Raw genomic sequence first — 22283 nt, 5'->3', positions numbered from 1 at the left:
AGACCCTAAGCTAGAACTACCTAGCAGATGCTTTCCTAAATATCTTACTCATACAATTATGAGCATGTTTTAAGTCACAAAGTTTTGAGTTAATTTGTTTGTTAGCAATAGTAACTGGAACAGTCTTCAACATTTCAAGGAATGACTTCTAATTAAAGCTTGTTGGAATGAAGCACACACAACTTTAGGGACAAGATTATACAGAGGAAGTTAAATGTCATTGTATTTTATAGGAGAAACGTTTGGAGTCATACACTTTTCTAAAAGCATCTTCTTCAGTGTCAAAGGCACTGAGGCATGACAGCCGTATTTCCTGTTTTCAGTTCCTCTGGTGTCTGGTATTCTCATGGAGAAAACATTGAGTTTCCTACCCTACAATATTCCTTATCCAGTCTGATTAATATATTCTGGTGTCCATTCAAGACACTCTTACTTCTATATAAACTGGCCACATTGATCTCTGGGGGAAAAAACAAGGGAAGGAAGGAGATGGAAGTTCAAGAAATAGAGGTGAAGAATTTGAATGATATTTGAGAATGTCTCAGTTTTCACTTTAAGAAACTATCAAAAAGAACTATTGTTGACTATTTTATATTATCTTGCACATTTGTATAATAAACACCTACATAGAAATAAAATTACTGTGGGTTTTCTAAATGTACAATTTACTGTTAAGATTTTGTTTTAAGTAATATTAATATATTAACCAAATTCATATTTTCTTAGCAAATAATTTGGAGTAGCTTTACTCTGTTATTGAATATATAGAATTTCTGTGTATACTTTTTTTTCACTTTTCAACCAATTGTCTTAGTATATGGTCTTAAGCTCAGGAAAATAATCGCATTAACCTTTTAGTCTGTTATTTTATTAGCTATAAGCTGTGAAGTAATCTATGATTCAGCTTGCTTATACTGCTCTGCCCTTGTTGGGGGATGATCTAGCTGATGACAATCTGGCAGATTTATGTCCAGGGAGAATCAGTCCCACCCTGTGTGGGTGTTGGCTTGAATGGCTCTAGTCCCCATGGGGCAAAGAGGTCTTGTCACCTCAACAAGCAAGGAGGGCAAGTTGGAGCCAGCTAACATCCGTCAGGAACTCCACAGCCAAAGGCATGATCTGAAAGGAAGAACTGAGTTCACTGTCAACTATACTAAATTGAAAGGGAAAAATAATATAAGTTAGGTCATCTACTTGGTCCCAATCATAAGGAGAAAATTGCTAGCTGTAAAATAGCACTAGTAATTTATCTTTTAATTGGGAAGCCACTTCAGCATATTTATGCTAATAAATATACTATAGCCGTTAGTTACTATAGTGAGAAGAGTATGCATATTATTCTGCTTTGGAAATACAAGTGAAGTAAAAATTGCATTTAGCCATTGAATGCTTTGATGGAGTCTTTATAAGGGAAGTGCCTAGAGCCAGATGATCCAGAGTCTAAAGCAGATCCTCAGTTATCTTAAACACACACACAGTCTCTCTCTCTCTTTTTAACTAGAAAAGGAAAGACTTTTTTTTTTTTTAATTTTTATTTATTCATGATAGGCACACAGTGAGAGAGAGAGGCAGAGACACAGGCAGAGGGAGAAGCAGGCTCCATGCACCGGGAGCCTGACGTGGGATTCGATCCCGGATCTCCAGGATGGCGCCCTGGGCCAAAGGCAGGCGCCAAACCGCTGCGCCACCCAGGGATCCCTAAAAGGAAAGACTTTTAAGGAGGTTTCTATATACAAGATTCTGAATCCTAAAAAAAAAAAGAGGCTTTAATTAAAAAAAGATTTTGAATCCTAAAGAACATCTTCATTTATTTAGAATGCTTTAGAATTTATAGGGCACTAACTTTCAAGTTAAACAGCTGTTTTTTAGGTTGGAGTCTTATGTGCCCTTAACCTAGCAAACTTGCAGGCCAAAGAAAGGTACTGTTTTGTACAGCAAACATCTCTTGCAAAACAGTACCTTTTTGAGTTTAATGTAAATGATTTGGAAGCATAAAGATTTAATTTCATATTAGTTGGAGGGGATTATGAATACTTAGGCTTTAATCAAAACCCTGGTAATTGGAAAACAAGGTGGGTATATTTAAGAAAACCAAAATTGATGTTGGAGTCACATGCTTTCAGACAAATGCACTTATGATGCATAGTATAAAATTGCAAAATCCTTGGTGTTTATTTTTATAATTGGATTTACCTTGAGATCAGAGTGGACAGCTAATGTTGGGTTTGATAAGTTATGGCTTAGAGTGTAATAATGTTTAGGCTTAAGGTGTCTTATGGAGATTCTGAAATGCTATGTACCTTTAAATTTGGAAGAGTTAAAAATAATTTATTTCAATAGCACCAACAATGATGAATGGATAGATAGATAAATAGATACATAGGATAGATATATAGATGATAGATAGATATAATATATAGATAGATATAGATAGAATATATATAATATATTATTAATAATATATAATATAATAATTATATATATGTGTATATATATACATATATGTTTGAAAGACAAGAGGTCCTTAATGTCAGTGAAGGCCCAGTTAACTAGCTAAAGTAAGGAGGCCCTGCCCTGCAGGAGGACTATATTTGCATGGACAGGTCAGATCTGAGTCACCATTTTGGGGTTGCTGGCAGGCTGATGAAGTCAACCCAGCTTTGTGCTCTAAATAGAGCAATATCTGGGTCAAAATCCGGGCTCTGCCTACGTAAAGAGGAAAACAGGCATGGGCAGTTCAAGTAGTGAGCAGAGGTGTAGTCTGAGCTCAAACCCATAGCTCTCAAAAAAAAAAAAAAAAAAAAAAAAAAAAAAAAAAAAAAACCCATAGCTCTCAACAAGAGTAGGCATATTTTAGCTTAGGGTTGGCATGAAAAATAGAAGCAACTAGTTTTCTTGCAGACAGTGTAGCAAAATCATTCCTGCAGCTTCTAAAAACTTGGGGACACATTATAATTTATGCAGCAACTCCTAAATTTTCTGATCTTGGCTAGGATGGCTGGAAGGTTCTTGAAAATTTTGTGGTAGATCATCTAGGCATTGCTTTTTAATGTACACATAAATGGTTGAGGATTTTGTTAAAATAATGTTTCTGATTCAGTAGGTGTTGGGTGGGGCCCAAGTATTTACATTTCTAGTAAGTTCCTGAGTGAAGCTGATGCTCCTGCCCATGAATAGAGAGACCAGCCATTCTGGCTATATAGGACGTTTATTATAGATATTATATTATCTGGTGATAATATAATCACATGCGTAGGGTTACCAGATTTAGCATACAAAAATACAGGATACCCTGTTAAATTAGAATTTCAGGTAAGCAACAAATAATATTTTAGCATAAGTATTTGAAACAAATAAAATATTTGGGACATATTTGTTCTAAAATATTATTTCTTGCTTATCTGAAATTCACAATTACCTTAGCATTATCCACTTTGTTTGGCAATCCTACACGGAGACTATTTTGAAATGTCAATCACTGCTGAAGTTCTTGCTTTAGATATTCTTACTTAATTGGTCCAAGGTGCAGCCTGGGCATATGGACTTAACAAAATACCCTAAATGACTCTAATGTTCAGTCATGGTTGAGAGTTACTGATTAAAAACTCCCCTTCTTATTAATCAGATGAGAAAACTGAAACTTAAGGAGTTGTGTAGTCTGGCCATACAGAATAGAATGGGGTTTAAAGTTTAGAGTTTCAGGAACTTTTTGCCTTATATTCCCTCCATCTTGTATAGAAAGCATATTGCTCTCTTAGAAGCTTAAACAACAGCCTCACCTGGAAGCTTCATTTGTGCCTAGGTCCCTGAGGTTGAGGAGGTTGTCTTCCCTCATTTGAGTTCTCCCTTTAAGCCCCTGCAGGCCTCATCCCAGGTAAGCATTCAGAATGCATTTTGAGATCTGTCTACTATGAATCTTAATTCATTGATACTTTAAAATTCATTTATTCTCATTCTTAACCTCACAACTGGGAAATTTAAAAAACAATGGTGTCTGGGTGCCACTCCCAGAGATTGTGATTTAATTGATTTGGGATGCAGCCTAAATTGGAATTTTTGGAAAGCTCCCTGTGTGATTCTAATGTGCATATGGAGATGAACAGTACTGTTCTATCAGAGCCTTTACAGGCAGTGGACCTGGGGCCTGTGACTCTGAAGTTGTCTGTAAGTGGTGGGTCCAGCTGAGCCCATCACAGATGTGTGTAAATCAGCAACTTCAAAGGCTGGAAATACTGAGCTTGACTGCAGGGTAAACCTGGAATGCCTCATATGTTATTCTTTCAAGACTTGTCAAAGCATCTGAACCCGTTCTAATTAAAAAATACATAGTTTCTTTAGATTCCAACATCTTAAAATACCTATAGGAGCCTTGTATGTATTTCCACTGGCCCTGGGATATCCTGTTTCTCTGATGGAATGCAGAATAAATAGTTATTTTAGAAAAATAATTTAAAAAATAGGTAGGGAATGGGAAGGGGAGAGAAAGCCAGCATTTGCTCAATCTGAGCTTTCTAACTAGCAGTTTCAAGGTCCTAGAAATACCTCTCTATCCCTAATCCTTCCCTGTGATCTTGTACTTTTCCTACTCATCAGAAGAAAGTGGACCAAGTTCCTAATTTAGAAATAGCTGCATATCAGGCCTTACATGAAGAAGGAAGATTTCTTAGGTGAAGTATTTGGCAAGAATTAGGACAATAAACAGTAAGACCATGAGCTTCCTTCCTGCTTTCTCCTTTAAGAATTGAAATGCACTCAGAGCAAGCCATGGATGAATCACAACTATTTAAGACGGACAAATGAGGGTCTTCTGAAGTCTTGAAATTCTGGAGCATTATTTCATACACTTGTAAAGATCATCCATGGCTTTTCTATAGGAAAACAGTCTTCCTACCATCAGGGAGTGGTGAATATTTAGAGTGCTTCTTACTTAGTCTGATCCCATTATATTAAACTACCCGATTACACCTTTATAAGCTTGGTGAATGTACTTAGGTTTAGATGACTGGATCACATGATTAGAAGTTCACCAACTTGTCCTACCCAGATTTCCCAACTCCTAATCTAATTGTTCTTCATAACTAAGATAGACTACTTACTACCCATGATTTCATTGCATTGTTCTGGTTTAAGTATTTAAATCAGATGGACTTTGATTCTATTCCTTCTATGTTAAATTGAGAGAAATCTAGGCCACATAGAGAGAAAGAGTTATTGACTCAGTACAAGGCAAGAACAATCTCCCCCACCCCTACTCCTGTCAGCCTCAACCCACCTGCAGGTCCTTAGAACCATCCTATAAAGCTAGAAAGTATAGAGACTCCACAATGGTTTGTTCAAAAGTGTCGTAGTTTTTACTGAATTATGATCTGTGCTTTGTAAATCTAAAGAAAAAAGCAAAAAGGAAAGATGTCATATTTATTAAGTGGAGCATCTCCTTAAATTGCTATTTGTCAGAAAGCTATATTGAGATATTAATTTGCGTTGTGATCTCTTTTATTTTTCTTTCCTCTCTTCCGATTTCAAGTACTTCTTTGTCTCCAAGGTGGTCGGTATGACAGAATTAAAATAGATGTTATCTTTGGACTACCTGGATTCTAAGCTTGACTCCCAGACAAGTATGGGTATGAGGTGACCAGTAAAGAAGCTAAGACCAGTGAAAAATTTACTGTATTGTATCCAAGAGGATGGAATGCAAGCTTGGGTTGTGCCTCCTAGAATTTGCAAAACCTGAATTTGGGCCGGACAGCTTTCAGTTTGGAACCAGTGCTTATCAATAGGATTTGCAGACTCAGACAAGAAGTAGGGTTGTAAGTTTTGGTCCATATAGGACACTCAATAAAATTTGAATTTCAAGTAAACATTGAATTGCTTTTTAGTCTAAGTACATCGGTGCAATATTTGTCACATATTTATGCTAGATGTTACTCATTTTTATCTGAAATTCAAAATTAGTAGGTGCCCTGCATTTAATCTTGCAAGCCTAGCAAGGGAGGGATTTCATTACTGATTATGATGAACTGACAGGGACATTCCCTGGCTTCTGTTTACCAGACAGCACACAAGCCTTCTGGGTTCTTGGGTAACACTAGGTGAAAGGAAGGGCTCTCCTTTAATGACTAGGATATATTCTCTACCAGCTGGACCAGATGAAGTGTCAGGTCAAGGTTTAATTGATTTGACTTTATTTTTATGTATTTATTTCTTAAAGATGTATTTATTTATTCATGAGAGACACACACACAGAGAAGCAGAGACATAGGCAGAGGGAGAAGCAGGTTCCTCGCAGGGAGCCCAATGTGGGACTCAATTCTGGATCCTGGGATCATGCCTTGAGCCGAAGGCAGACACTCAACCACTGAGCCACACAGGCATTCCTGGTTTTATTTTTTTTTTAAGGTTTTATTTATTTGATAGAGAGAGCTAGAAAAAGAGAGGATGAGCAGGCAGAGGGGAGAGACTCCCTATTGAATAGGGAGCCCTACATGAGGCTCGATCCCAGGATCCTGGGATCATGACCTGAACTAAAGGCAGATGCTTAACCTTCTGAGCCACCTAGGTGTCCCCGATTTAGTTGATTTTAAAGAAAAATATTTTAAAATGGCATTTCTTGCACATTGAAGTCTGATTGTAGATACATACTTAATATAAATATAATCCCTGTTTATTGTAGACATGTTTCCTAGGGGATATGAGGCAGGGTATTTGTTCACTTTCCTGTAGAGAAACAAGGAGGTAGAGAGAGAGAATTCTGAAGGTTTGCTTTTATTTTTCCTCAACATGACAAGAGGTCATTGGTTATGGTCTAAAAAGAGATTGAGAGACTCCTGGTGCCATGTTTCTAAAAGAGATAATGCCTACTGTCACCAGAATGCTGTTGATTTCATTGGAAAGTAGGCTTTATAATACTTCTCAAAGAATGAATGGTGGATTTTGTCTTACAAAGTGTATCATGTCATGTAAGTATATGGCAAATGCATTAAAATCTGGATGACCAGGTTTTTGGGAAGAGCCAAACACTGTTTAGATTCTGAGGGAAATGGCTTACCATTTCCATATGTGTCTACCCATATAGGGTAAAGAGCTAACACAAGATATTTATGAATGTGACCCACTAAGCCAACTATGGCTTACACTTTCATTTGCAAGAGAGCAAGGGAACAATATTGGATGAGCCATTTGTTCCTGGGATGGAACACAGCTGCTAATGGGTCTGTTGAGTTGGGGAGGAACTACATCCTGGGACAGGAAGTGAAGAGGCATCCTGTTCAGGTCAACTTAAAGGTGAAATTGAGGCAAACAGATTATAATGTTTCAAGAATCAGTTCAGGCCAGACAAGAGGATTAACATTCCTTCCCTGAATGACATGATGCCAAAAGCTTTTTTGTTTTATTTTATATATATATATATGTTTTTTTTTTTTTTTTTAGATGAGCAACAGCCTTCAGATCCTGAGTTTAAAAGCCTGATCCAGACCCGAGTCATTGGCACCACTCCCTAACTCCTCTCTACTGCAGGTGTGCTACAGGTCTCCTTCCAGCTCTCGCTGAACCCTGCCCCCTTTGCCTATCTCCCACCTGACAATTGTAAAATTCAAGAAGATCCTCTCAGGGTGGTATAGCTTCAGGCATATGAATTCCTTCCGGGCTCTTTGAGCTTGGAAGCAGTTTAAAGGTAGGAAGGTTTGAAAAGTGAATGAATTCCCAAGGATAAACATGTTTCAAAGGAACCTTGAATGAGGGACTTTGTTTTTACAGTTTTTTTTTTAATGACGTTTGCTTACTTAATGTAGTAACTCCTTGAACATATTGCCTCGTATGATATAATTTATTTACATAATTCTGGATTGGAAAATTATAAGCAAATCCAAAGAAAACTTTAAGAAAGAAGAAAACTTAGTTTTGTGAGGATTTTAGAATGAAATATATATATATGTATGTATGTGTGTATATATTCATACATCATGTATGATGGCCGTGTGTAAGGCCATATTTCTGGTAACTGATAGTGTTTAAAACAAGTGATTGTTGACCTGGGAAGTGATTGCCTCTCTCCAGAGGGTTACTTTGGGCTCTTTATTATTTTTTTTTAAAGATTTTATTTATTTATTCTTGATAGACACAGAGAGCGAGAGAGGCAGAGACACAGGCAGAGGCAGAAGCAGGCTCCATACAGGGAACCTGATGCGGGATTCAATCCCGGGACTCCAGAATCATACCCTGGGCGGAAGGCAGGTGCCAAACCGTTGAGCCACTCAGGTGTCCCAACTTTAGGCTCTTAAAATGCTACTTGAATTGACCCTAAAGCATAGAGTCCACTAATTATGTGAAAGAAAGCATGTTTCAATCAAAAGAGTTAATGTCAAACATACTAATTTAAGAAGAGTAATTCACAGATGACTTTTCTCTAATAAATAAATTCCCTTTTTCCTAAAAGTCCAACAAAAATACATACTACATATATATTTCATCTTAAAATCCTCACAAAAACAAGTTTTGTTTTTGTGTTTTTGTATGTGTATATGTGTGTATTATATATATACACATACATGTATATATACAGGTATAGGTTATATACATATATAGAGAGATTTAGACACAGATATTTGGGAAAGTGAGCTTAAATAAATTTAGATCATGAGCTAATTTCCAGCCTGTTTTAATTTATGCCAAATTGTTTCCAATGGGATTCAAAAGAAGATGGTGCTTTGTAATCTAATCCAAGTTTTTGCTTTTGTGAGCATTCAGCTTTTGCTACATTGACATATTATAAAATGGAGGAAGACATTTAAGAACTGAACAGGAGAGTTGGCAACTCCCATAGCAGAATCCTAGTAAAAAAGGTAAAGAAAAGAGTTTACCTTCTGTGCCTCCTGGAAAGAGAAATTCCTTCTAATAGTGTGGAGAGATGAAAAATAGGAGAAAGGAGTCTCTCTTTCTAGAAGAGTGACCATAACTTGTTCATTTTCTAAAAATTTTTTTTGTCACCTAAAATAGGTTGTAAGCCCCTTCATTTTATTTATCCGCTTGTTTATTCCCTAACAATCTCCCTACAGTGAGACTGTTTTTTTCCTAAATCTTGAACTTTGGAAATTTAAGTAGTGGGACTGGGGATAAAAGAAATACAGGAAAGGTGGGGGTGGCACTTTTCAATTATAAAAGCAGTGGAGCACATTATCTGAAATGCCGAGGCCGATAACACAGCCAGACTGAAGATTTTGGTTGTCTAAAGAATGTGCTTTACCAGTTATGTTGCTGAAATAATTCACATTGTTAGAGAGAAAGCCAGAAGGATCAGTATAGACATTCTACCATCCAGGTTTATCCTGGATTTTTAAATAAAATATTCTTTTTTAAAATCATTATCTCACGACTGACAGACATATCCCTAGGTAACAGGAGCCTAAGGATAATTGCAGATGAGAAAGTATTCTGTTTAGGATGCTGAAATTTTTCTTATTGAGAAATCTGGAGGGGAGGGGCCAGTGCTTTAGCCAGCCATCATTAGAGTAAGGATGGGACATTCAAAGTGCAATATAAAAAAAGGAAGTGACTCTAAAAAAAATTATTTATTTACTTGAAAGAGAGAGGGGTGGAGTGGGAGGAGAGCCTAGAGGGAGAGGGCAGAGGAAAAGAGAGAATCTCAAGCAGACTCCCTGCTGGACAGGGAGCCTAATGTGGGTCTGAGATGTCCTGAGATGACCTGAGCCAAAATCACGAGTTGGAAGCTTAACCAACTAACTGAGCCACCCTGATATCCCTAAAAAAGAGGTGACTTTCAAATCAAGTTACTGGCTATGTTGATTTTTCCAAACCCCTTGAAGAAGCTTAGCTTGGATGAGGTCTTGTTTATTTATTTTTTTTCTATATTTTGATTTTCCTTTCATTGTAATTCTAACTGAATTAAGTTACATCTAAGGCACCTGAGTGGCTCATTGTTTGAGTGTCTACCTTTGGCTCAGGTTGTGATCCCTGGATCCTGGGATCAAGTCCCGCCTCAGGCTCTCTGCAGGAAGCCTGCTTCTCCCTCTGCCTGTGTCTCTGCCTCGCTCTCTCTCTCTGTGTCTCTCATGAGTGAATAAATAAAATCCAAAAAAAGAAAGTCACACCTAGATCCCAGGGCAATTGTTTTAATCATTGTCTATTCATTGGACATAGAAAAAGATTTTAATGAGACACCTAGAAATTACCTGTTCCAGATTTGATTTTTTAAAAAAAAATATTAAAAAAAAAAGAATCATACATTGACTTTGTTTACAGTTTAATTTGGAGGAGATAATATCACTAAAACACTCTAGAAGCCTCTGGAGTTACAAAGGGTTACCTGGGAGTCTCTGTCTAGAGGTGGAACATCTACTGATAACCTCTTGCTTCAATAATTTTTTCCAAAGTTTCATTTCCCATGTCAGAATTCTCACCTGGATTCTGTCTACAATAAACATCTCATATACACAAAAATAGTTGGTAGCATTTCTGATTCTGATATTGGAGTAAGAATGACAATAAAAGTAATGAAAGCAGATTAATAATTAAGATAGTATTTATGAGAGTTCTTTCTTATATGAATCCAGCCTTTCTAGATATCCAGTAATATGAGAGTGTTAGTCACCAGAAATTATCTACTGAATGTCTTTTTGGGGTTGTGGGTAGTGGAAGTCATGAGAAAGTGTAAAGAACTAGATTTACCATAAGATATTGTGCATTTCCTTCTAAGCATATTAAATAATAGATTCATGTTACTGCTGAATTTCTAGCTATCCTAGAGTATCCCAGCCTGAGTAGCACACATATTCTTGCTGGAATAAGAGTATCATGTAGGAAATTCAAAGAAAATGTTGAGAAAGAAAAGCACTAGAGCTGCTGAGAGATACAAAAATTGTAGAAAAAGATTAGCTGGATTCTTTCAGAAGTGCTCTTGTAGGTGGCAAAAAGGTAAACCCTTTAATAATCTTGTAGGGGAACAAGTACTTTTAAATTACATTTAACTAATATCCTATGTTTCTATAAATGAGATCATAACATAAGGTTAGGCTGAACCATTTGGCATACCCTGATTATTTGGGTTACACAGACATTGTATAAGCCCACATGGAATGTGAGTTTTGTAAAAATAAGTTTTATCTTTTCTCTCTGCATCTTCATGTCCTGTTGGTTCATGCCCAATTAGTGATGATGGATTGATTTCTAAGCTTATCGTTTAGATATAGTGCTACTAAGTAAAACCTTTCAAAATATTAACAATAGTGATAGTAACATATTTATAGGGTATTTTACAGTTTATAAAATGTTTTTCCAATGTTTTATCCTTATAATGCATACCTTTGTTTCTGCCTTGCAATATCTTGAAGGAGCAAATGTTATCCTAACCAGAAAGCATAGTATGTTTGGTTAACATGAACTCACAGTGAACTCTAAGTTGTTTTTGAGTTCAAATAGAACCATCCTTAGATGGGTAGTGGTCTTCTTGTCTCTTCCTTTACAGCCATCTCCTCAATCTCTGGCTCCATCTGGTGGAATATTGTGAGGTCATGACCAAAGGCATCAGTGTGCCTAAATCTACCATATGGGGCCAGTACTGTGTCTTTATAATCCTCCAAGAAAATCAAAGTATATCTGTCAGACTCTGAAGATTGGATTACCTGTTGTCTCTTGCTAATGTTATTGCCTGGGAACAGAATGTCTATTTTGTAAAACCCTTCCTGGTAGGGTTAAAGAAGAAAAGACAACCACAGTTAAAAGAAAAATCCCATCCTGCTCACAAAAAATAATCTACGTTGTTCTTTTATATTCCTCTTTCTTTCACTTGACCATAAAAACATGTTCCATGAAGTAGGAATGGAAAACTGAAACCTATAGTATGAAAAAACTGAAAGCTATACTAACTGACTTCCCCAAAAACAAAAATTGAAGAGGCAGAGAGAAGACCAAAGGCCAAATGTTGTGATCATATATGCATGTTTATAATGTGCATATCACATTATTTAAAACAAATTAACAAATAAACCCTTATTTTATGTCCCATAATATACCTTTTACATATTTTGGATGTCTTAAATATTATACAATGAAAAATTAAATATTTAGAAGAAAATCTCCTTCTCCAAAAGGACAAAAAAAAATCGAAACCAAATAAAAAAAATTATATTACAGTGAATCTGTATAAGAAAATAAATAACAAAAATTTATTCATTTTTAAAAAGTTGGTAAATTCCACCAGCATCATAAAATATATGGAGAAATATACAGAGAAGATAATATTTTTATTATTTCACTGTCAGATGCATCTCAATATTTTTCCCCCTGACATTTACTCTGCTTATACTTTTATACAACTGAATATTGGGAGAGTCTTCCACAGGCCAACGTCTGACTGCATACACTTCAAATCTTATTTCTCCTCCACCATCCACATAGACTTAGTACTGGAAGCCGTAGGATAGATTCATGTCAGGATATGATCTTTGGCCCTACAGCTTGGGGCCAATACCAGTGTTCTAGAAGTGACTCCTACATCAGAATTCCAGCCACACATCAGCAGTGCTTGAAAGTCAGTGAAAAGACATGCATGTATCTCATATTCCCAAAATGATGTTTCCTCCAACTCAACTTTCACTTAACTCCTCCCCCCAAGTCCCTGTGGCACTCCAGTGCCACCCAACATGAAAGGAATTATGGTAAAGAAGAAATTGGAAAGGAAACAAATAGTTACAATCAATTGTAATTAAATACCCTATCTCTAAAAATTAAAAAAGAAAAGTACATATGACTTTGAGAGAACATTGCTGAGCCTTGAAAGGGTTTGTGTAAGTGAAGGACCCTGAATTTAAGCTTCATTGTCTTTGTGACAAATCCATCTTTGATTGCCTCTAAAATACCTTAACTAAAAGAGGCTTATTTAATGTTGGCTTTATCATCACTATTTCTTGGGGGTCCCACTGATCTTCAGTTTCCAGGGTTGGATGAGGAATATTTTTGAAAGTCAGTCTAGGTGTTTTCTATTGCTGCATTTCCAAAGTTTGGATATGGCTGTCATTGGAGAAGAGAGTATGATTCATATGTGACAGCAATTGGGTTATCCACATAGTAGTCCATGCAAATGATGGCCTGGCTCTAGGCACCAGATGAGCTTGAAAAGCATTTCATGTTTAGCTTGCATTTGTTTTCCTCTATATAGTTTCTGTTCTGTCTTTTCTACCTCCCACTTTCCTTCCCTCCCCCAACTCCATCCCTTCCTCCCTCCCTATCAGGCAATAAATAATAAGTTTGGTCTGTCTAGCTATGGCAACCATTACTCTTGATCCGAAAATGGTAACTTATATTTCTGGTATGCTTTAATATTGAAAAAAATACTGTCTGGTCAGTTCTTAGCAATCATTCCACAGCCGCTTCTTTTAATGGTTGCTGAAAAGGTTCATCCTGTCCTAAGCAGTTGTGGAACTTCTCACACTTAGTATATGGGAAGTAGTCTCATGATGGAAGGAGCATGAGAGACTCTGCAGTGTAAAGTGATAAGCAGTGAGAAGACTGGTGGATTTTTGAGAACCCCAATAGGCTGCTCTCTCAGGATACTGTGACTTTTAATTTCCTTTTTTTTTTTTTTAAGATTTTATTTATCCATTAGAGACACAGAGAGAGAGACAGAGAGAGAGGCAGAGACACAGGCAGAGAGACACAGGCAGAGGGAGAAGCAGGCTCCATGCAGGGAGCCTGATACGGGACTCAATCCCAGGACTCCAGGATCATGCCCTGGGCCGAAGGCAGGTGCTAAAATGCTGAGCTTCCCAGGGATCCCCCTATTTCCATATGATTTTTTTAAACAGACTTTGTTTTTTGGATCAATTTAAAGTTCATGGAAAAAGTAAGAAGATACAGAGATTCCTTGTAAAACCCCTACTATCACATATGCAAACATTGCCCTGATATCAACATTTCCCAGCAGAGTGGTAACAATTGATGAATCTACATTCACATATCATTATCACCCAAAGTCATAGTTTACACTAGGTTTCACTCATAGTGTTGTACATTCTATAGGCTTGGACAAATGTATGGAAATGTATTTATTACTATACTATCATACAGAGTGGTTTCACTTCCCTAAAAATTCTCTGTGCTTTGCCTAATCAACCCTCTCCACCTTTTGCCCTCAGTCCTTAGAAGCTGCTAATATTTTTGCTGTCTCATAGTTTTACCTATTCCAGAATGTCATATTGTTGGAAACGTACAGTATGTAGCCTTTTCATGGTGGCTTATTTCACTTATTAATATGCATTTAAGTATCTCACATATATTTTCATGGCTTGATAGCTCATTTTTTTTAGTGATGAATAATATTGCATTTTCTGGACATACTAGAGTTTATCAGTTCATCTACTGAAGGACATCTTGGTTGTTTCCAAGTTTTGGCAATTACAAGTAAAGTTGCTATAAACATTTGTGTGCAGAGTTTTGTGTGGACATCAATAATCAACTCAACTGGGTAAACCAAGGAATGGATTATACGGAGTATGTTTAGTTTTATAGAAACTGCTAAATTATCTTTTAAAGTGGCTTTATCATTTTGATTTCCCATCAGCAGAAGGTGGAAGCATTTGGTAGTATTAGTGTTTGGGATTTTGGCCATTTTAATAGGTGTATAGTAGTATCTAATTACTATTTTACCATGCGACTTTAAAAACAAACTTGCAAGGTGGAGAGCAGTCACATTTCAGGAGATAAATGGCCTGTCTTGTGGTCTGTCCAAATCTCTGTGGTAAAGAGAAAGGTTTCTTTTTTCCCCTGCCACTAGCTATGCCCTAAGGGCCAAATCACTAATATCTTTGGATTTAATCTTACCCAGATTAAGAAAGAATTGAGATAGAATTCCAACCAGGACTGCACGTTAGAATCACCAGAGAAGCTTTTCAAAAGTATTGTTCCCCAGGTACCACAACATATTAAATAAATCAAAACCCCTAGGAGCAAGGCTTCAGCATAGTATCTTACCTTAAAGAGCCCTATGAAATTCTGAAATGCAGCCTTGGTTGAGTCTTACCAGCTTAAGAACCAACCAGCTTAAGGACCTATAATGTCTCTGTTAGTCCTTAAATTTTATGGCAATATAGTTCTGTATGGCACTATCTCCATCACACTCCTGTTTGGTAATATTTAGCTCACCCTTGAACAATATGGGGATTAGAATCACCAACACACACTCCCACCAGCACACAGTTTAAATCAGTGTTTTAACTTTTGACTCCGTAAACTCAACTACTCATAGGCTACTGTTGATCAAAAGCCTTACCAATAACGTAGATAGTTGATTAATACATATTTTGTATGCTATATGTATTATATGCTATATTTTTAAAATACAGTAAGCTAGAGAAAAGAATGTTATTAAGAAAATTATAAGAGAGAATACATGAATGGTGCTGTGCTGTATTTATTTAAAAAAATCCATGTGAAAGTAGATCTGTGCAGTTCAAACCCATGTCATTGGAGAATCAACTATCTAAGGGGCACCTGGGTGGCTCACTTGGTTAAGTGTCTGCCTTCAGCTCAGTTCATGATCCCAGGGTCCTGGAATTGAGCCCTGCATAGGGCTCCCTGCTCAGTGGGGGAGCCTGCTTCTCCCTCTCCCACTCTCCCTGCTTATGCTTATTCTCTTTCTCTGTCAAATAAAAAAAAAAATTCAAAATCAACTATCTATTACAGCCACTTGTTAACTGGATCTCCATTCTCAGACACCAATGTACAAGTCTTTCAATTCTTATTTCTTTATGCAGCATCATATTATCTTTTGCCTTACTATTGAGGAGGGATTGGAGAGGAAATCTATAGATCCCTTAAAGTCTCTTAAATAGGGCAGCCCGGGTACCCCCTTACCTCATGCACACAAAATAAGATTGGAATAGGGCAAATTAATCACCATGGCAAATATTACCTTGTTACCCTTTAATACAGTTGTGTGGTACTACTACAAATATGTGTGTGTTCAGCCAAGTTCAGCCCTTAATACTGCATACCAATAATTTATTTCTCTACTGACAGCTTCCTTTCCCACCGTTTGGAAGCCATCCCCTAAATTTTACTTTTCTTCTTTTGGCCCTTAGACATATATTATACTGCATTCTAAAAACATAGCATGCAGCCTTTATATGATAAATTTCATATAATCTGCCATTAAATTTCTGACCTTTCCCACCCACTCACTTATCTGCTTCTGCATAGTTTGTTCTGTCTTTGTTGTATCTGTGGGGAAATAAGTTACTTTTTCGCTCTGCATTCCTATGGCCTCAATCACTACCCATCCATCTTTTCAGATCCTTTGATTTCATTCACTCATTTATATCCAAATGTGACTCAGGATAAGTCTACATGTTGACCTTCATCATACCGATTACTTCCTGTTGGTTCTTTCACTGGCACCTCAATAAATAGCTCCAAAATTTCACCCTATTCTGCTTTAGTTGTGGCCCAAAGTAGAGTAGATCCAAGAAACAAGGGTCCTCCATTCAGCATCTTTTACTAGCTATTAGATATGTAAAGATACATGTGGCACAGCCTTTACCCTTGAGGAACTCACAGAACTCTTTATTAATTGGGCAGATAGGATGTACGATATATATTTATCATACCTCTGTACGATACCACCTCTGTACACAATCACCAGAAAAGTAAACAAGCAGTGTAATATAAAGATCTGCCACATGATAGGTAATCCATCCTGGTACTTATGCAAAAAGTGAACTTTTAAGTGAAACTTTAAATTGCTAAACAAATTCCAGGTATTTGCAGGGATTGGCATTCCTGGTAAGCAAACAGAACTGAGTAAGTGCAGAACATACAGACTTGTAGAAGGAAGGGCTTGGGAGGTAGTGAGCAAGTGTCTAAATTTGTGGAGAGTTCCTCCAGACCTTAAGCATGACTCACTCACTAATCTCCTATAAACTAATTCTCAACGAGGTGTCAATGGCTTAAAGATACCCCTCCTAAGACATTAAAGGATTTTTTTAGATGAGTGTTTCCATTTAAAGGGATACATTTCCAATGTTGAGGGGGCTTCACATAAGATGGTAGGATGACTTTGGGGGATATTTGAGGATAGGGGAAACTTTTAGCATCATCACTTAAACCATACCACAAAAACAACTGGAGCCAGTCCCAGTGAAAGATGAGCTGATAAAATGCTGTTGGTTTTGGAGTTGCTGTGTTGTTATTGTTATTGTTATTGTTATTGTTAGCTGTTTGGAAATTGCAGTGCTTCTATGGAGAGGTGGATGAATTTTAAAATAACATGGTAATTGTATGTGAGTATGTGTGCTTGTGTATGTTACTGTGTTTGTGCCCTGGGGCGTCCTAGGTGAAGGACTCCCTTGAAAAATTTGAAACAAATAAATAAAATGAGAGCTGACCTAAATTTTTGCCTCAAACTGGAACGGAGTTCAAACTTTTGAGGAGGATCAAAAGCTTGATTAACTGTTGTTTATTTGTTTTTAAAGGCTTTGCTTCCCTCCAACTCAAAAAAGTAAAAGTGATCAAACACTACACTCTGAGAGAGACTCTTGTCTCAATATTTCCAACCGGGTTGAAACCAGAAAGTACTTGTGAGGCAACTGGGAAACCCAAGCAACTTAGAGCCCAAAGTCCAAGATTCAAGGGGTTAGGAGGAGTTCAACTAAATTTCATGTTGGCATCCAAGGAAAACACAGCAGTAGTGTTGTGTTCAGTGGAACTGAGATCCTAGAGGGCAGAAAACATCATTATGTGAAACAGAAAAAGTACATGTATTTGTGTTTTTCACCAATGTCTGGGCACATTTATTTATTGGTTAAAAAGTTAAAAAAAAAAAAAACAACAGAAAGACCCACGGGATGTGCTGAAACCTGTGGGTCAACTTAAGGCAGCTGGTGTAAGGCGAAAGCCACAAGGGAGAAGTCAGGGGACTTGGAAGTGAGGCCCTCCTCTCACAGCTGTGTGACCTTGGGCATGCTGTGTAGCTCCTACAGAACTCGGTGTTTGAATCTGTAAAATATTCACTTGCTCAGAAATACCAGTGGCCTGTCATTCATGACACACTGAAATAGTGATGTGGATCTTTCTGAATTGGGTAAGAACCAGTCGTACCCTTGAGAATAGTAAAATTCAGGAGGGGGGACTTAAGACACATACCAAAATCATTTTTTAAAAGAGATTATGGGCTATGAGAGTTTGGGAAAAAGAAAGGGTCACTTGGCTAAATTCCCATGCTTTGGAAGGCTTTATAAAAATAGAATTGAAAATAGGTAGGGTTTTGGCATAGAGTAATTCATTGGATGGAGGACATTCCAAACAGAGGTGACAACCATCTAAAAAGGACCTTGACAAGAAAAAAAGTAGAACTTAACATAGCAATAGCAAATAGGCAAATTGGGTACATGAACTGGAGAACGGTTAGAGGATACGTTTGGAAACATCTTTGAGGCCAAAGATTGGATGTTACGGAATCCCAAGCTGCTAGTTAAGATTTTATTTTATATGGGGGGGGGGGGGGGGAGGCGGGCAGGGTGTAATTTGGAGTTTTGTTCAGGCATATGAATAATTATAACCTTTTATCAAGATTAAATTCACAATGTGTGATAAAGTGAATTAGAAAGGAAAGATAATAGAGAGAGGCTAACTAGTCAAGAGGCCATCGCATCAATGTAGGTAAGAGATAGTAAGACCCCAACCAAGAAAATCGTCATGCTTGTAGAAAGGAGGTTGTCAATCTTCGGGTTAAGATAGAAATAGGATTGAGAGAATTTGGCCTACAAAGGATCCAGAGGAGTCAAGGAGCTAAGGTTTCACTCTTGAATAACTTAGGAATTAATTTAAGGAACTTGGGGTAGAAGCAGGCTTGAGAGAGAAAATGTGAGTCCAGCTGAATTTATGATAGAGCATCTTGAGATCAAGAGCTAGATGATGACTAGAGACAAAGATGGAGAGTCATCTGCATAGATATCACCATTGAAATTATGGAAGTACTAGATGTTGATGGGCGTTATTCAATATCTTTTCTTGACTGTGATGCCAGCTATACAGGTATTTTCCTGGGCTTTGTTGATAAGCTTCCCTCTGTGACCATGTCTTTGTCCCTACAACCTACACCCATCTCTACTGAGCTGTATTTCACCACTGACATGAGTTATTGAAGCCTAATCCAACATCTGCTACTCACTGCATGTTCTGACCTCCTTAGTATTTATCATGTTCTCAATTCATTAAGTCCATGAGCTGCAGTTCCCATGTTGATAAAACTTAGAAATGCCTATCAAAACATTTTCCAGAGAAAAAGGCCTCAGGCTTTTGTTTGTTTCTTTAGATTTGTGAATTAACTCTTTCAGAAAAACCCGTGGGTTAAGGATCTGAAAGCATTGTTTAAATATAAGCAGTGTGCATTTTAATAATGCATTTCCAAAGAACATTCCAGGAAAATTTCAATGCCAAGAAAACATGAGAAATTCCTTCCTGTATATATCACATTTTTCCTGCTTTTTACTCCTCCAGAAGACCTCATATAGATCACGCAGGTGTTTCTTTAATATTCAGAGATTTGTGAAGATAAGATGATAAAATGATACAAGGCCAGGCTTTAAAACTTTGCAGTTACATGATGTTTGATAAACCATGTGAGTTTTCTAAGAGGTACCTTAATAATAGGAGAATTCAATGAGGTTCAGAATCATTCTCTGAAAGCTATGAACAACTAAGAAATATAAAGTATTGTAACATTGGATAAAGGTTTAATAAAGAAAAATTATTCACCATAATCTAGAATACTAGAAGTGGCACCTAACATAGTAACTTTACATGTATTTTTATAATTAGTTGATTAATGCTTATAATCAGTATCAGATTGCTAGTTATATGATGAAGAGTCTATGTCAGCATTTGCTCATCATGGCATCAGTAGCTAGTACTGCATTTACCATACATACAGTAGATGCCAGTAAAAATTTTTGAATGTATAATTGAATACTTTGTAGCTTAAATGTCTTAATCAGTATAATAAAATGTATAACTTAGATGCATTATTAAAATGCACACTTTGTTTGGATACAATTTATGGATGAAAATTGATGGTAGCAAAATGAGAAAAGACAGAGATGATTGAAAACATTGTAGCCCTAACCCTGTTTTCCTTTGGTCCTACAGCTAGAATAAACCAGTACTGACTCAATTTGCTACTAAATAGTCTTTCTTGTGTTATATGTTATATTCCCTTTGCTTTGTTCTTTCTGTGCTTCTATTGAGATATATGTTCTTCAAAGAGCAAACAACACTCATGCTTCATCCTCTTTCCTATTATTCCTTGAAGTTCTGTCTTTATCTATGGACTGCTGTTGAATTTGCTCTTAAGGAGGTTCACCAGCAGCTTTAGAGAACTTTTCCCTTAACTGTGCTAATGACTTTCTTTCTTAAGTCTCATTTCCTTTGGATTTTATAATTTTCCTCTCTTTTAAGCTCTCTTTGTCAGATACACTCTTTGGCCCCATCTACAACTCCTCAAACAGAGAGATGCTCTGTAAGTCTTCAACCTCTTTTAAGTTTTTCTATATATTCATTTAGGGTTGGGGATTTTTTTGTTGTTGTTGGTTTTTATTGTTTTGTTTATTGTTTGTTTTACCTTCCTTCACCTATATGGATCAGGTTTCCATAGCCACTTGGACATTTTGACATGGGTATATTCATAATATCCCAAACATAGTTTATCCAAAATGTTTCCCAAACTGAATTTATTCAAAGGTGAATCATTCTTATATTTATCCATATTATTCTTATTTTTGTCCAAAGTTAAAACTATCAATTTCTTTCATTTTCTACCCCCCCCAGTTTAAAACTTACAGTTTATCTAAAGCTGATCAACTTCTTATATTTTTTCATTCTCACCCCCCATACTGATAAACTCAGTTTATCCAAAGCTGAGTCTGTAGTTTCTTACATTTTTCCACTCCCACCCCTCATACCATCTGTCTATACCATTGAACTTTAAAACTACCATTTAGCAATCATATTTGACTCTTTAAATCAATCTCTCACTGGAGTGCCCAGGTGACTCAGTCAATTAAGCCTCTGACTCTGGGTTTTGGCTCAGGTCATGATCTCAGGGTCATGAGATTGAGCCCTGCACTGGGTTCCATGCTCAGCAGGGAGTCTGCTTGAGATTCTCTCTCCCTCTGCCCCTCCCTCCCTCCTGTCTAAAATAAATAAATAAATCTTCAAAAAAAAAATCTGTGTGTGTGTGTGTGTCTCTCTCTTTCTCTTTCTGCCTCTCCCCTCTTTCTCTCCCTCTTTCTCACTTCCCACACCTGATAAGACTTCTCAGTTTTACTTACTAGTGCCCATTATGTCACTCCCACTTTTCTGCTCCAGCCATCACAGCCCGGGTTCCATTTGGCTTCATTATATTAAATCTGTCCTGATATGTCACTTCTCTGTCATGTGATACACTACTACCAAAATTATCTTTCTAGAATTCACATCTGCATATATCACCCCTCTCTCTTCTCAGTTTCTAAAGTGAAAGGCCTTTTCTGACATTCATGATCTTTTATTTATTTATTTATTTTTAGTTTTTTTTTTTTTTTTTTTTTTTTTTTTTTTTTTATTCATGAGAGAGAGAGAGAGGCAGAGACACAGGCAGAGGGAGAAGCAGGCTCTATGCAGGGAGCCCAATGTGAGACTTGATCCAGGGACTCCAGGATCACGCCCTGGGCGGAAGGCAGGCACTAAACTGCTGAGCCACCCAAGGATCCCCCATTCATAATATTTTAAAATAAGGATCCAAGCTGTCTTGCAAATCTTTTTTTTTTTTAATTTGTAAATGATATGATGTATGATTCACATACCATGAAATTCACGTATTTAGAGTATACAGTTCAATCCCAGTTTTTAATATTTTCACAGAATTGGCAATTATCACCACAACCAATTTTAGACATGTTTAACACTTCAGAAAAGAAGCCCAATATCTTTATTGGTCATTCCTGCCTGCCTGATTTCCCTCATCCCAACCCCATCTATAGAGGACCTTTGTAGCTATTTACCTTCTATCTCTGTGTAGATAGATATTTCTGTTGTGGACTTTTTATATAAATTGAATCCTTCATTATGTGGTTTTCTTTCACTTATCATAATGTTTTTAAGGCTCACCCATATTATAGCATGTATAAGTACTTCATTTTATTGCAAAAAAAATTCATTGTATCTATTCATTAGTTATCAGTCTCCATTTGCACTATTTTTTCCTCTTGCCATATGTTGTTCTCTTATTTTTACATCTT

At 36.9% G+C, this 22283-nt stretch overlaps 2 long non-coding RNA genes across 8 annotated transcripts in view; one reads left to right on the top strand and one right to left on the bottom strand.

Moving 5' to 3' along the window:
- LOC106557669 overlaps positions 1-22283 on the bottom strand; it is a 228826-nt gene that overhangs the window by 12910 nt on the left and 193633 nt on the right. The window lies entirely within an intron of this gene.
- Positions 1-22283, top strand: part of LOC111092122 — a 208116-nt gene that overhangs the window by 185 nt on the left and 185648 nt on the right. For 5 of the 6 annotated variants that reach the window (XR_005377628.1, XR_005377629.1, XR_005377630.1 and 2 more), the window contains exons 2-3: positions 3803-3874; positions 7429-7515. This is a non-coding gene — a long non-coding RNA (uncharacterized LOC111092122). Of the gene's footprint in view, positions 1-3802; positions 3875-7428; positions 7759-22283 lie in introns of those variants that run through there. The other variant, XR_005377627.1, reaches the window with a different exon arrangement.

The sequence above is a fragment of the Canis lupus genome, chromosome 24 (assembly GCF_011100685.1).
Source record: "Canis lupus familiaris isolate Mischka breed German Shepherd chromosome 24, alternate assembly UU_Cfam_GSD_1.0, whole genome shotgun sequence".
Classification (NCBI taxonomy): Eukaryota; Metazoa; Chordata; class Mammalia; order Carnivora; family Canidae; genus Canis; species Canis lupus.
This window is presented reverse-complemented; position numbering and strand designations above follow the sequence as displayed.